This window comes from Typopeltis vanoorti, chromosome 6, assembly GCF_054136105.1.
Source record: "Typopeltis vanoorti isolate ZY-2024b chromosome 6, IOZ_Tvanoo_1.0, whole genome shotgun sequence".
Classification (NCBI taxonomy): Eukaryota; Metazoa; Arthropoda; class Arachnida; order Uropygi; family Thelyphonidae; genus Typopeltis; species Typopeltis vanoorti.
Genome location: NC_143554.1, coordinates 24,473,853 through 24,486,372, shown reverse-complemented (window position 1 = coordinate 24,486,372; position 12,520 = coordinate 24,473,853). Strand labels below are relative to the sequence as shown.

Genomic DNA, 12,520 nt, shown 5'->3' with positions numbered 1-12,520 from the left:
AGCGGATAAGAAATATGTCTAAAGAGAATAATTTGTTGTCTTTTTCAATTTCCATGGTGAACTTGATACGAGGGTGTAAAGTATTGATTTTGGCTAAAAAGGAAGGTAAGGAATCTCTGTTGTGAGGCCACACTGCAAAAATGCCGTCTATACATCTAACCCAAAATGAAGGTTGAGGTATATAATTGAAAAAAAGTATGTCTTCTAAATGCTCCAAATAAAAGCTGGCTAGAGCAGAGGTAAGTGGACTTCCCATGTCAGTTCCTTCTACTTGATTGTAGAATTCGTTTTGACACAAGAAATATCTGGAGTGCATTACGATATTGCGGGAAATGTCAGTAAGTAGTTGTAAAGTCTGTCTCTTTGAGAGGTACATTTGTGAATAGAGATTCTACATCAAAGCTCACCATAAGATCAGTAGGTTGTATGGGGACATTTTTTAATTTGTTTAAATAATGAGAAGAGTTTTTCAAAAAGCTGCGAGATTTGCCTATATGTGATTTCAATAATTTCACTAAATATTTGGCTATGCGGTAAGTAGGTGAATCGATACAGTCTACAATAGGATGAAGAGGAATGTCTGTCTTGTGGATTTTTGGTAGACCATAAAACCTATGAGGTCTTGCAAAATGAGTTTTTAACCTTTCTATGGTGTCTGCATCTAAACTTATAACTGCAGCATCTAGAAATCTAGAAGGGAATTTAATTTCTTCAGGTGTCTGTTAGTGGAGATCATGATCCAGTTCTTGGTATGTTGAGCAATCTTGTAGTAAAAGAGAAATTTCTCTTTTGTAATTTGAAGAATCCATGATTACTGTAACTTTTCCCTTGTCTGCTTTAGTGATAATATGGTGACTGTCGCTTCTTAGGGAATGTAGAGCTTTCTTTTCAGATGAAGATATGTTAGATGGAGGAAGCTTGGCTTTAAGTAGGGTGGATGCAACTTCTAGATGGAGAGTATTAGCTTTTCACTGGAGAGGTAAAATAAGTTCCATTCAATGTTAAAAAGGAAATCTAAATATGGAATCTTTTTTAGGGACTACAGCAAATTCATGTCTTTTTGAAAGGATGAGTGTTTCACTCCGTTAAAGGGTGTCCGGACACGTTGATAACCCAATTATCTGGAATATGGAGAGGCTCGATTCGTCTAGCAACAAGGACTTCAATGAGCTAGAACTAACTGTTCAACACCCCATCATTTACAGCAGGCATGGCCAACTTTATTCTATACAAGGGCCAATATATGATGAGTGGTAGCATCACGGGCCGCACACTTTTAGACAGAATTTAAATAAAAATAAACTCTGCATTTTTTCAAGGCAATAGTTATATGTACTGAATTACTATATTTGTTAAATCATTTTACTACTGGGAGAACAATATAAAATACTTGATTGATTTAAATATAAGTTGTTAAATTAAATTTAATTTCTGTTTTTTTTTTTTACATGTAACACAACTTAAAGAGAACACTGTGGGCATTCGTGTGCGACAACAAGTTCATCAAAGTCGATTTTCAACGATGATGACGATATTTGTAACAAATCCTGAAGGTGGTCATCAGTCAGTCAGCTTCTTTGTGACGATTTAACTGCCCTCATAGTTGAGAAAGTGCATTCACATATGTATGTGCTTCCAAACACTGATGTAATTCTCAAGCTGAAATCACTCGATGCAGGATATTTTTCCCTTGGTACCAGTTTCCAAAAGTCAATGCCTATCTCCACCCTTGACTGGAAAAAGGGGTCACTTTGAAGATCACACAACTCCAATTGAATAGTGTCATGCTGCTCTGAAATGTCGCATTTCATTGGGTTGTTAAATAATGTCAGTTGTGGCTGCATGTCACTGAAGTCAGAAAATCGCTTACTGAATTGCTCCTAAAGTTGGTCTAACATTGGCACAGTAAACTTGAAGTCAGGAAGGGAAATGTACCAAGTTTCCTCTGACTAAGGTGAATTTAAAATCCTTCAGTCAACTTATGAATCAATCGCAGTGTCCACAACTAAATCTGAGATTAAATTAAGGGGATAAAAATTCCTTATTATTTTACAGCTAGTAAGTGAAACTCTAAGATCGAAAACTATGATCTAAAAGTTTCATGCCGAAGAACTATCGGCAAATCTAAGCGTAAGTGACCACCTAGTAGTACAACACCAAGGCAACTCGAAGCAAAAGTGGAGCAAGCTCCCTCACTTAATCACTTAACTTTGCCAGAAAAAAAAAAAAAAAAAAAAAAAAAAAATAGCCGTTTGGCTTTTCATCTTTGTTATAAATCTGAGATTGTTTGGTTACATTCCTGTAACTTCACGTTGAGTTCATTCATGTGGTGTGTGATGTCTGTTAGAAAGGCGAGTAAGCTCTTAAAATGAGGATCACATAGTTTTATGCTTAGTTCTTTATTTGTCCTCTCGTGTTCCTCTAAAAACTGTTTTATTTCCTTTCTTAGAGCAAAAAACCTGTGTACAACACTAAATCATCATATTCTGCCTCCATTTCTGTTAGAAAAAGAAAGAAACCTTGCAGCGTGTCAAGGCCCGATTTCCACCCTTAATTAGATTCACACACACTACATTACAGTTTTCATAACATCCTCTATCTCCAGAATTTTACCGCACAGAGCCTCCTGATGTATAATGCAGTGCAATACAGGGCAAATGATTCCAGCCTTCCTTAGTAAGCCAACTAAGCTTGTTTGAGTACCAAGCATTGATTTGGCACCATCTGTCACAACAGCTGTGAGATTGTTGATGTCACTAGTACCATTTACAACCTTCATAACTGCATCATAAATGTCTTGACATTTGGCTGTGTTATGCAATGACTCTAATGCTAGTAGCTCTTCATTAATAACAAAGTGTTTGGAAACAATTCGAATGAAAATTAGAAGTTGAGCTGTATCTGTTGTCAGTTGATTCATCCAGAGCCAGTGAGAAGTAAGATGAATATGTAATAACACTTTTTAATTTATTTAATATGTAAGAACCTATTTCCTCGACTCTTTTTGTTACAGTTTGTTTTGATAGTTTCAAACTCACTGGAAATTTTATTTTCCCCAAATGCACGTGCCATTTCCACAGAACAGTGTTTTACAAATTCACCATCAGATAATGATTTTTTTGCTTTTGCTATCTCTGTGCTTACTACAAATGATGCCAAGAGTGAGCTTTTTTGTATTGATGTTGGTTTAGTAAAAATAGACATCTGAGCACTAACCTTTCTCCTCAAATTACATACAAATTTAGTACGTACTTGTCCAACATATTCTTGGTGTTTAGTGGCACGGTGCTGTATGTAGTGGTGTTTGAGGTTATATTCCTTGTGCACAGACAATACTTGCAAACACACAAGGCACTGTGGTTTGTTGTCATTATTGTTTATAAACAGAAATTCATTTTCCCATTTCTCCTGAAATGACCTGTTTTCTTCACAGATCTTACGTTTCTTACTCATAGCACACAAAGTATGAAGTAACTGACCAGGGGACACAAACTGCAACAAAAACACTGTTAACTGTGAAACTGAGTCTCTGAAACTGATCACTGTAACCAGAGCAAGTGACTTTCAATGATGCATTACTCTGGAGCATCTAGAAATCTACCACTCCCACTACTACAACTCGCACAGAGAAGCAATTGATTTTATAAATTGAGTAATCTTTTTAAAGCAATTTTGATTTTGTGTTGAGAATATAAATTATTTCTGTCATCAGAAATAATGAATATAACTAGTATATCAATCAGAAAATCTGCAGCCGAAACTAATAGCTAAATTGATAATACATATAATTCATACAGTTTTTATCCTGCTGAGGGTGGCACAAAATCACGTTATGGGCCACATGTGACCGCCAGGCCTGCTGTTGGCCAGAAAGAACTTTCTACTATCAAACAATACATGAAATTAAATGGTTTCTTTGAAAGGACTACACAACATCTGCTTGATTCCTACAAGCCAAACCAAAACAACAATGAATCAATATGTCGAGTTCCAATTCCATATATCTCCAGAATTTCAGAACCAATTTCAAGAATTTTGAAGAAATATGATCTAACAGCTACTTACATTCCTATTAATAAAATATCCACCTATTTCCCCTCGTCTAAAGATAAACCTCAACTATGTTCCTTCCTAGTATATGCCAAGTTCCATGTGACTGCCACCTTTCCTACTTTGGACAAACCAGACACTCTATAGAAAAAAGAATACAAGAACATCAGTCTTATATTCTTCACAACAAATCCGATAAGTCTGGATTGGTGCAACACGGAATAGAGACAAACTGCAACATTGTCTGGTCCAAAACTCACCTTCTACAAAGATATTGGTATAAATTTGAACGCCTATTGAAAGGGAGTGCTGAGGCCTTACTTCTCCACCCTGACTTGAATCGGAATGACTGCCTATCCTTGTCAAAAATATGGGAAAGTTTGATCCAAATAACATATTATTATTTTTTTTTAATTAAGGCTTACTAGATACTACATATGTCTAATGATATCTTTAGTATGATTTTATAAATTAAGTTTTTCATATGACATTGTAAATTTATACATGTAATTTATTCTGCACTTTTATGTTTACCTTTCTTCAGTGAAATGATATTGTGATTAACAATGTAACATCACACGACTCGTTCTAATTTTGAATGATCAGTTGTTTGTATTCTGTCTTGTAAAAAACTATTTTCTGTCAAGCCACTGATGATAGTTTATTATTTTCAAACTGAAATATCTGGCAGTATATTAAATATACTTTTCTTGTGCTAATGTGTAGATAATTCTTAATTTCAAGTCACAAGTTTCTCTCAAAAGTGGAGGTAAGGAATTCAGCATGACAGCAGAAAAGAACCTGAAATTTAGAGACAGCATTGCTAGTTGTGAAGATAACACAAAGGATAATAGCAATGATGAAAATAACGACATCTATTAGTGAAGAGGTCGAAGTGATGGCTCCACTATATGTAAGTCCATATGTGGATTATGATGCGTTGATGTCACCTTGTTTTCTTGTTAGAAGAATCCAGAGAATAATGACAAAAGTGGCTTCAGGTCTCTAGGATGTTAGGTATGAGAGCAGATTAAGAGAATGCCATTTGAAGAGGCTGTGGATGATCTAAACATAAGTTGTGAAGAGGTTTTACCAGATATATGTGGACAGTTAGTATAAGGATGATGTCAGCATGTAGTTGGTGGGAAACAGTGACTTTAACTCATTGTTTTGATAAGCACTATATGTGTAACATATGGACCTCTCATGATGAGTTAAAGTAAAGGTGGACTCTGAAGAGGTCCGATGCTAATAATAAGAAGATAATACTGGTTAGAGGAGCTCATCAGATAGATGTTTGGAAGATACTTCACAGGATAATAAGTGTTGAGAAATCAAGAGTCTTGTGAGAAGAAGTGAAAAGTGATTTTTTGCATGGAGGATAGAATGCATTGCTAGTGTAGGTGGTGAGTGCATGACAGTGAACATATGTTCAGTGCAAGATATTGTTATCTGCAGGGCCGCGCCAACCTGAGGGCGCAAGGGGGACACTGCACCCAGGCAGCAACATCGATAGGACGGCATTTTATGTAGCTAATATCTAATTTGGATTATACAATGCAGTATTAGGGGCGGCCAATAAAAGTTTGCACTCGGGTGGCAAATACCCTTGCCATGCCGCTGGTTATCTCTACAGTAGATGTACCTCCTCCAATGAGCATGACTGCATAAAGGGCATGTATTATTCTAGCCCCTTCAGGGAGCATGACAAGCACAGCCACTTTGTATTATTAGGTCTGATTGAGGACCAATCTGATTTATCAAAATGGAAGTTGCTTTAGTGTGGAATTCTTCTTTCTTTGATTTTACTCTGGTGTTAATAGCATAATAGGTGGACTTATTAATTTTTAAGAAACAAGTCTAATCCTTATGTTTTTCGGTTCAAATTTTAGCTACTCTGATTCTTTCCATAACATGAAATTTTGCTACAAGAGAACACTTGCCACACACACAGCTAGACAGGATATAACTGTTAATGGATCTTTGATGCAGCGCAATAATCAAAGATATTATATTTATTTTTCTAACAAATCTGAATCAAGGCAATAATGAAAGTTATATTTTTGAGTGTATTTGACTGTATGTTTGAAGAGTCTTTAATGATATGTACTGAAATTCTGTTATTAGAAATCTGTATAACCAGAAGTGCTGCTGTGGCGCTGTAACTACACACAATATGTCTTACACTGCTAAGAAGTAAATCATTATTAGAATGCTATATACCTCATACAAAGACTAGTAGGAGTTGTAAATAGCTCTTTTTATAAAAAAGATTTGAAGGATGTTCTTTTATAATCTTTTATAAGCTCCTCGATTGGAGGAGCTATACTGGAGGAAGTAGGGGGAGACAAGAGATCTGGGGGTGATGATTGATAGAAAACTGAAATTCAGGGAGCATATTGCAAAGGTGGTGAAGTTAACCCAGAGGACTGCTGCAATACTGAGAAGGACACTGACCTGCAGAGCTGGAAGAGTTATTATTCCGTTGTATAAGACCCTGATCAGGCCACACTTGGACTATTGTTCTCAAATTTGGTCCCTAGGATATGAAGGGGGATAAATTAATTGTGGACCAGAGGTGGATAACAAAGATGGTTTCAGGACTGTACAATGTCAATTACGAGGATCGAGATGAGACTGCAGAGTTTGGTGGATAGAAGTAGAGGTGATATGATTGAGACTTTTAAACTGTTGAGAAGCAGTTACAGAGTAGACATTGGGGAGTTCTTTCACTTCTTGGAAAGAACGAAAGAACGCTCTCTGAAGGAATGATGACAAGGGGCCATCCCTGGAAGTCACAAAAGGAAACTGTGAGCAAGAGGGTGAGGCATGGTTTCTTTATATGGAAGGTGGTTGAACCATGGAATGCATTGCCTGAGAGAGTGTTTAGAGCAAGAATGGTCAATGAGTTCAAGGAGTGGCATAATAAACTTTGTGTTTCCTAAGAACGACCTCCTATGATGAGTCTTTTGACTCCATGGAGGCCTGGATAATAATAATATGAAGAAGAACAACTGAACAATTCATGTGTTGAGGCTTAAGTGTTGAGAAGAATTCACGTTGGAGGTTTAATGGAATATTATCAGCACGGAGAAAGGATTAAAACTAATTTTAATACTTCCAATATTAGTTTTAATCCTTTCTCAGTGCTGATAATATTCCATTAAACATGAACTGAACAATTCCATGAAAATTCATTGTAAATGAAATTAACAGAAAAAAAAATCTTGAAATAACTATTTGTCAAATGACCTTGATAAAATTCACCAATACTTTTGAGGAATTTGTTTTCATACATATAAATAATATATATATTTAATCTAATCATGTGGCCTCCTCTTTTAAGAGGGTTGCAGCTGATGAACAGTCCACTTCCATGCCTCTTGCTTCTGTAAGACCACTTGCCCATCCAGTTTTTGATGTTGTCTTTTCATTGCAGTCGGGGGTCTTCCTCCACCATCCCCTGCAATACTATTCTGGGGGGTGGGCTCTCCAGAAGAACCCCTCATCAAATATCCTGTAAATGCTATTTTTCTTCTTTGGATACTAGCCATATAGTCTCTTTTTATCTTATAAGAACGTCTTCATTGCTCACGCTTTCAGTTCAACTTATTATTATTATTATTCATGACACCTCCAAGGAGTCCGAAGACTCATCACAGGAGGACACCTATTGTGCAACTTTCCATCTCCTCTACTACCAACCACCACCAGTGTTTTTTTGTCTGTAAATTGCATGTGTTCTGAAGGGCCAATTTGTCCGGATGCGGGATGAAAAACCCGAGTTTCCGGGAGAAAAAACCCTGCTACCTCCATATGAGATTGGCTAACTCACCTTCAATTGAAAAACGTCTATATAAAGTACTAATTATATGAAGAGCCAAAGGCTTCAATTCTCCCATCATGACGAGAATCGAACTTAGGCCTTTTCGAATCGAAGGGTGCAACGTACTGTCGTTCTTCCAATTGCGCTACGGAGGCGCTTGGTATTATACCATCCATTTTACTCAAGCACCACATTTCAAAATGCATTCAATTGGTCACTCATCTCCTTATTGCCCATCCAGGATTTATATTAATACATCCCCATGCTCCAGATCATTGTCTTGAGGATTCTTACTTTTAACCATTTGTTCAGATTTCTGTTTCTTAGTATATTTTATAGTATATTTGGAAAAATGCTGCTTTTGCTTTGTCAGATGAATATACATATACATATATATATATATATATATATATATATATATACATACATGCACTAAATTATACATCTATAAATTATAGATAAGGTCATAACAGTATATGTTATGACCTTATGCTTCTGTGCAATTCTGACATTCAGTTGTATATCTACCATGCTATAATGTAATCATGTTTTTCTCTTATTAGCTTTAAATTATAAAGTACCTGTAAACTGATTGTAGTCTTTTTTTTTCCCCTTCCCTGACATCTCTCCTCTGATGCAGAAGATGTGAAGAGTCACATTTGGATTAACTACTTGCCAATGGAACCTACTGACAGTTCAGAAGCCATGTTTATGTTTGTGCTTGCTTGCATACAGTAATTTTGATACAACAATGAATTATGTAATATATACTTTGGAAAGTAAAAGAAAGATTGTTTTACAAGACAAGAGGAAACCATTTCCTTGTTTACAGCATTGCCAATCTTGGAGGTAAAATGGGGGAGAGAAAGCCAAAGAAACTATGACTTCTGTATTCAAGCAAAGAGGAGGAAAGGGTGGGAGGAAAATGACAGCTACAACTGCCTATTGATTTTATCTGCAGCTGCAGTCACTGAAAGCTAGAACAGGAGAATGAAGAAGAAAAATCAGTGCAGCAGGTTCTGAATTTGTCTTTAAAATGTACATCTTTTATCTTTGATAGTACTCTTTCTATTAGATGATCTGTATCAATGTTTGTGATAAGCTTATAAATTCCCAGGTCTTTCATCAAGTGGTTTTTCTGGCATGTTTCCGTTAGCAATTATGAGCTCAAAAATAGGACAATGAAAGAGAGAAGAAGAGAGCAAGTGGGGGAAATCATTTAAATATTTGATGCCTCTCATTCTACTTGAACAGTAGTAATAAATGGAAAAGAATAACACAAAATTTTACTAAGAGAGCATGTTACTGACTTCATAGCTCCTGTCGCATGTGATATCTATGTCTGTTGTATAAAGCACTAAAGTTAAGCATATTCTACTGGCTGTATATATTTAGAGTTTTAGAGCTTAATGGATGTTTATTTTCATAAAGAACATGCAAAATAGTTTGAGAAAGTAATAAATATTAATGTCACTTGTTCAACGAAGTTCGACTTGTGATCCAGGTATGATATAATACAGCAATTCCACTTACTATTTTGGATTTCGAGTTTCTTTAAATATTTTTAAGTGGTAACAGAATTTTATTTATTTATATATTTATTTATTTATTTATTATGTTTTTTTAGTTTTTTTCATGAAATAGATTTCATTACTTGGTGATTTGGTACTTTCATGTGAAATGTCTTTATTCCATAAAATTTTTTTTCAACTCATTTAGCTAATAATTGAAATCAGTATGAATACTGGGTCTTCCATTTCTGTTTGTTATGTATGTAATATCTTCCTTCTTACTAATAATCAAACCATTTCTAAAATATTGCTTAACAAGAAGATAACAGCTGTAATGAAAACTTTACCCAATAATTGGTGAAACTAATGCAGAACTAACTTTTGCTCTTTCTCCATATTGAACGCACAATAGCTACTACTTAAGCTAGATTGCCAATATCTCATTTTCCTTGTCCCTTAACAAACATATTTATGCAAATATTTGACTTCATATTTTTATTAGAACATATGTCAATTTCAATTTATGTAGAGTAAATTGTATTAAAGAAATTTCAAGAAAGGTTCTTTTTTATAAGGCTAGCTGATGTCAGTTTTTAAAATATCTCTTAAACTGTTCTTAATGTATAATGTGTAAATATTGTTTTCTTAGAATGGAAATCAGGAGGAGTGTTTTTAACCATTTTTCAATTTTAAGGTAATAGTGATAGGAAATATGTTTCACTTCATATCCATTAAAGAAATAATTTTAAACATGCCAGTAAAACCACAATGCATGTGCCCTCAAATACTTCACTATATTTATCTTGGGCAGTTTAAGATCCTGATTCAGTCCAACATCCCAGCAGAAGTTTCCACTAGTGGGTGGAATGTAGATTAAATATTAACACTCAGATTTTACCACTTTTAGCAATTCTTTAAGATTTCAAAAATTACAGTGATCTCTTATAGGTGGGAAACAGTGTGAAACTGTGTGTATATACACTCTTGTAAATCTCCTATTGTGCATTTCCTATATTAGCTTCTTACACCACAGAAGGAAAAGATATTGAAATTATCATAAAATGTAAAAATGCAAGAAAAAATTAACCTGAATAGTACCCATTTATGAACTTATATCTTTGAAAATTCCTATTGAAATAGAACATTTTACTTCAATATTTTATTAAAAAATGAAAGAAAATGCCAGAAATGCCCTTTGAATCTTTCAGAGTCCTCATGTAAATAATTGTTGGTTGTTTTTTAAGAGTTTATTCTTTTTTCTAAGCTCTAGTGCTGCTCCCCAAAACATAGGTGCTTCTACGTGTGATAGAAAGGAGTATGTTTTTCCTCCTTGTCTTGTTGAGTACTCTTGGTAGTGATATGAGGGTTGTTTACAACTGTGAGAACAAGTGCATAAAATATTTTGCAGTCTAAAATTACTGCCCATCTGTTGAATTAAATGTGATTACTATATAAATACAAGATAATTTTAAAAACCCAATGAAGTTTCAACTATATCGAGTGCAACAGTAACATATGCTGGGAGAAAAAAATGAAAATATAATGAGAATGTGTTATATTTTTGCTTAAACTTTTGACATATTTTATATGCCTGAAAAATAATTAATTTTATGAAATTTAGTTCAAGTGAAAAATAATTCTATTAACATAAAGGAAGATTTGATAATTTATCTTTGTAGATATGTATAATCATAAAATATATATACGGGGTGGCTATTTAAAAAGTTCCTCTTTACAAGATGGTACACACACACGATATCTATCAAACAATAATATTGAATATAAACAGTTTACATAATTGAGTTAGCATCACATCTGAAAAGTCTTATGGCAACATGCTAAGTAATTTCTTCAATCATGTTTAATGATAATTATTCTGATGACTCTTACCATCATAAATTGAACCATTTGTAGTGATCTGAGAACATACCATATGAAAGTTAGCAGTTTATTTTAAACAAGCGTAGTTTCTAAATAATAACATCTATACAGAATATATTTTATTTCATCATATTATCCAAAATGAAAGCTTTCTCATACCGGTAATTTATTGTATTAGAAGATCCAAAGAATTTAGATATGAACTAAATTATTTAATATAAAAAATAAATAAATAAAGAATAAAGAAAAGAATCATCCTGTAACTAACAGTTAGTATCTCTACCCATGCATAGCACTAATATGCAGTATGTTATAGATAATTTTTAATACCACTTATTTATTGACTTGATTATTGCACTCAATAAGTGGTACTAAAGAAAAATTTGTTTCTGAAGGAAAACAAATCAGATGCTTCACTTTATCAGTAAAATGACTCTTTTAATAGGATCAGGCAAATAATAATTTTGAAGAAATGACATTTCTCTTCCAATATTCAAAAAAGAATAATGAATTCAAAATTATTAATGTTTGTAAAGAACTTAAATAGTCATTATTGCTATATTTATATTATTTTCTACATTGTATAATTATTATGATATTAAGAGTTTATCAATTTAAAACTAAAATTAGCCATTTACATATTTCATATAATAGTTCTGATTTGGAGATATGACAGTACTAAATAAATTACATTATACAGGATACATACTATTTATGTTGCCCTCTTTATTTAAATATTGCTAGTCATTTTATTTTTGTATATAATCAAATAAGTAGCAATATTTAAATTATATATAATGCAAGGAAATAAATCTACATTTCAAAGAAGATATTCATGTCAAATGTTATGTTACTTTAATAGTATATATGAACTGGATCACTAAACAGAAATTTTTGTTCAAATATAAATGGATTAACTACAGATATCTCCAGTCATAATAAGTTTGGTATAAATAAGGAAAATGAAGGATGAAACTAAAAACTCATTTAGTATCATCAGCTGAAGTTATAACAATGGAGAAAGTCTAATGGAAATAGCATCTATATCAAGCACAAAATGATATACCTTCAAGAATAAGCATTGTGTTCTATTTAAAAGAAAGTTAAACTTAGGAGGTTAAAAACTACAGCATGTTTTCCCATTAGTATGTATAACAAACTGTATGCTTCTTATTAAAAACATTCTCTTTATCTTCAAATAAGAATTTTAGAAAAAACTGAAGTCTCCTGGAAATAATTGGTAAATTAAAAA

The 12,520-nt window shown here is 33.6% G+C and overlaps 1 protein-coding gene across 2 annotated transcripts in view; it reads left to right on the top strand.

Annotated features, from left to right (window-relative positions):
- The window catches only part of LOC150105342 (calmodulin-binding transcription activator 1-like), a 1,067,501-nt gene extending 1,057,037 nt beyond the window's left edge, over window positions 1-10,464 (top strand). For both annotated transcript variants that reach the window (XM_090394729.1, XM_090394728.1), the window contains one exon: window positions 8,517-10,464. The gene's annotated coding sequence lies outside the window, so the exon portion shown is untranslated. The remainder of the gene's footprint in view (window positions 1-8,516) is intronic.
- The last annotated feature ends 2,056 nt before the right edge of the window (window positions 10,465-12,520 follow it).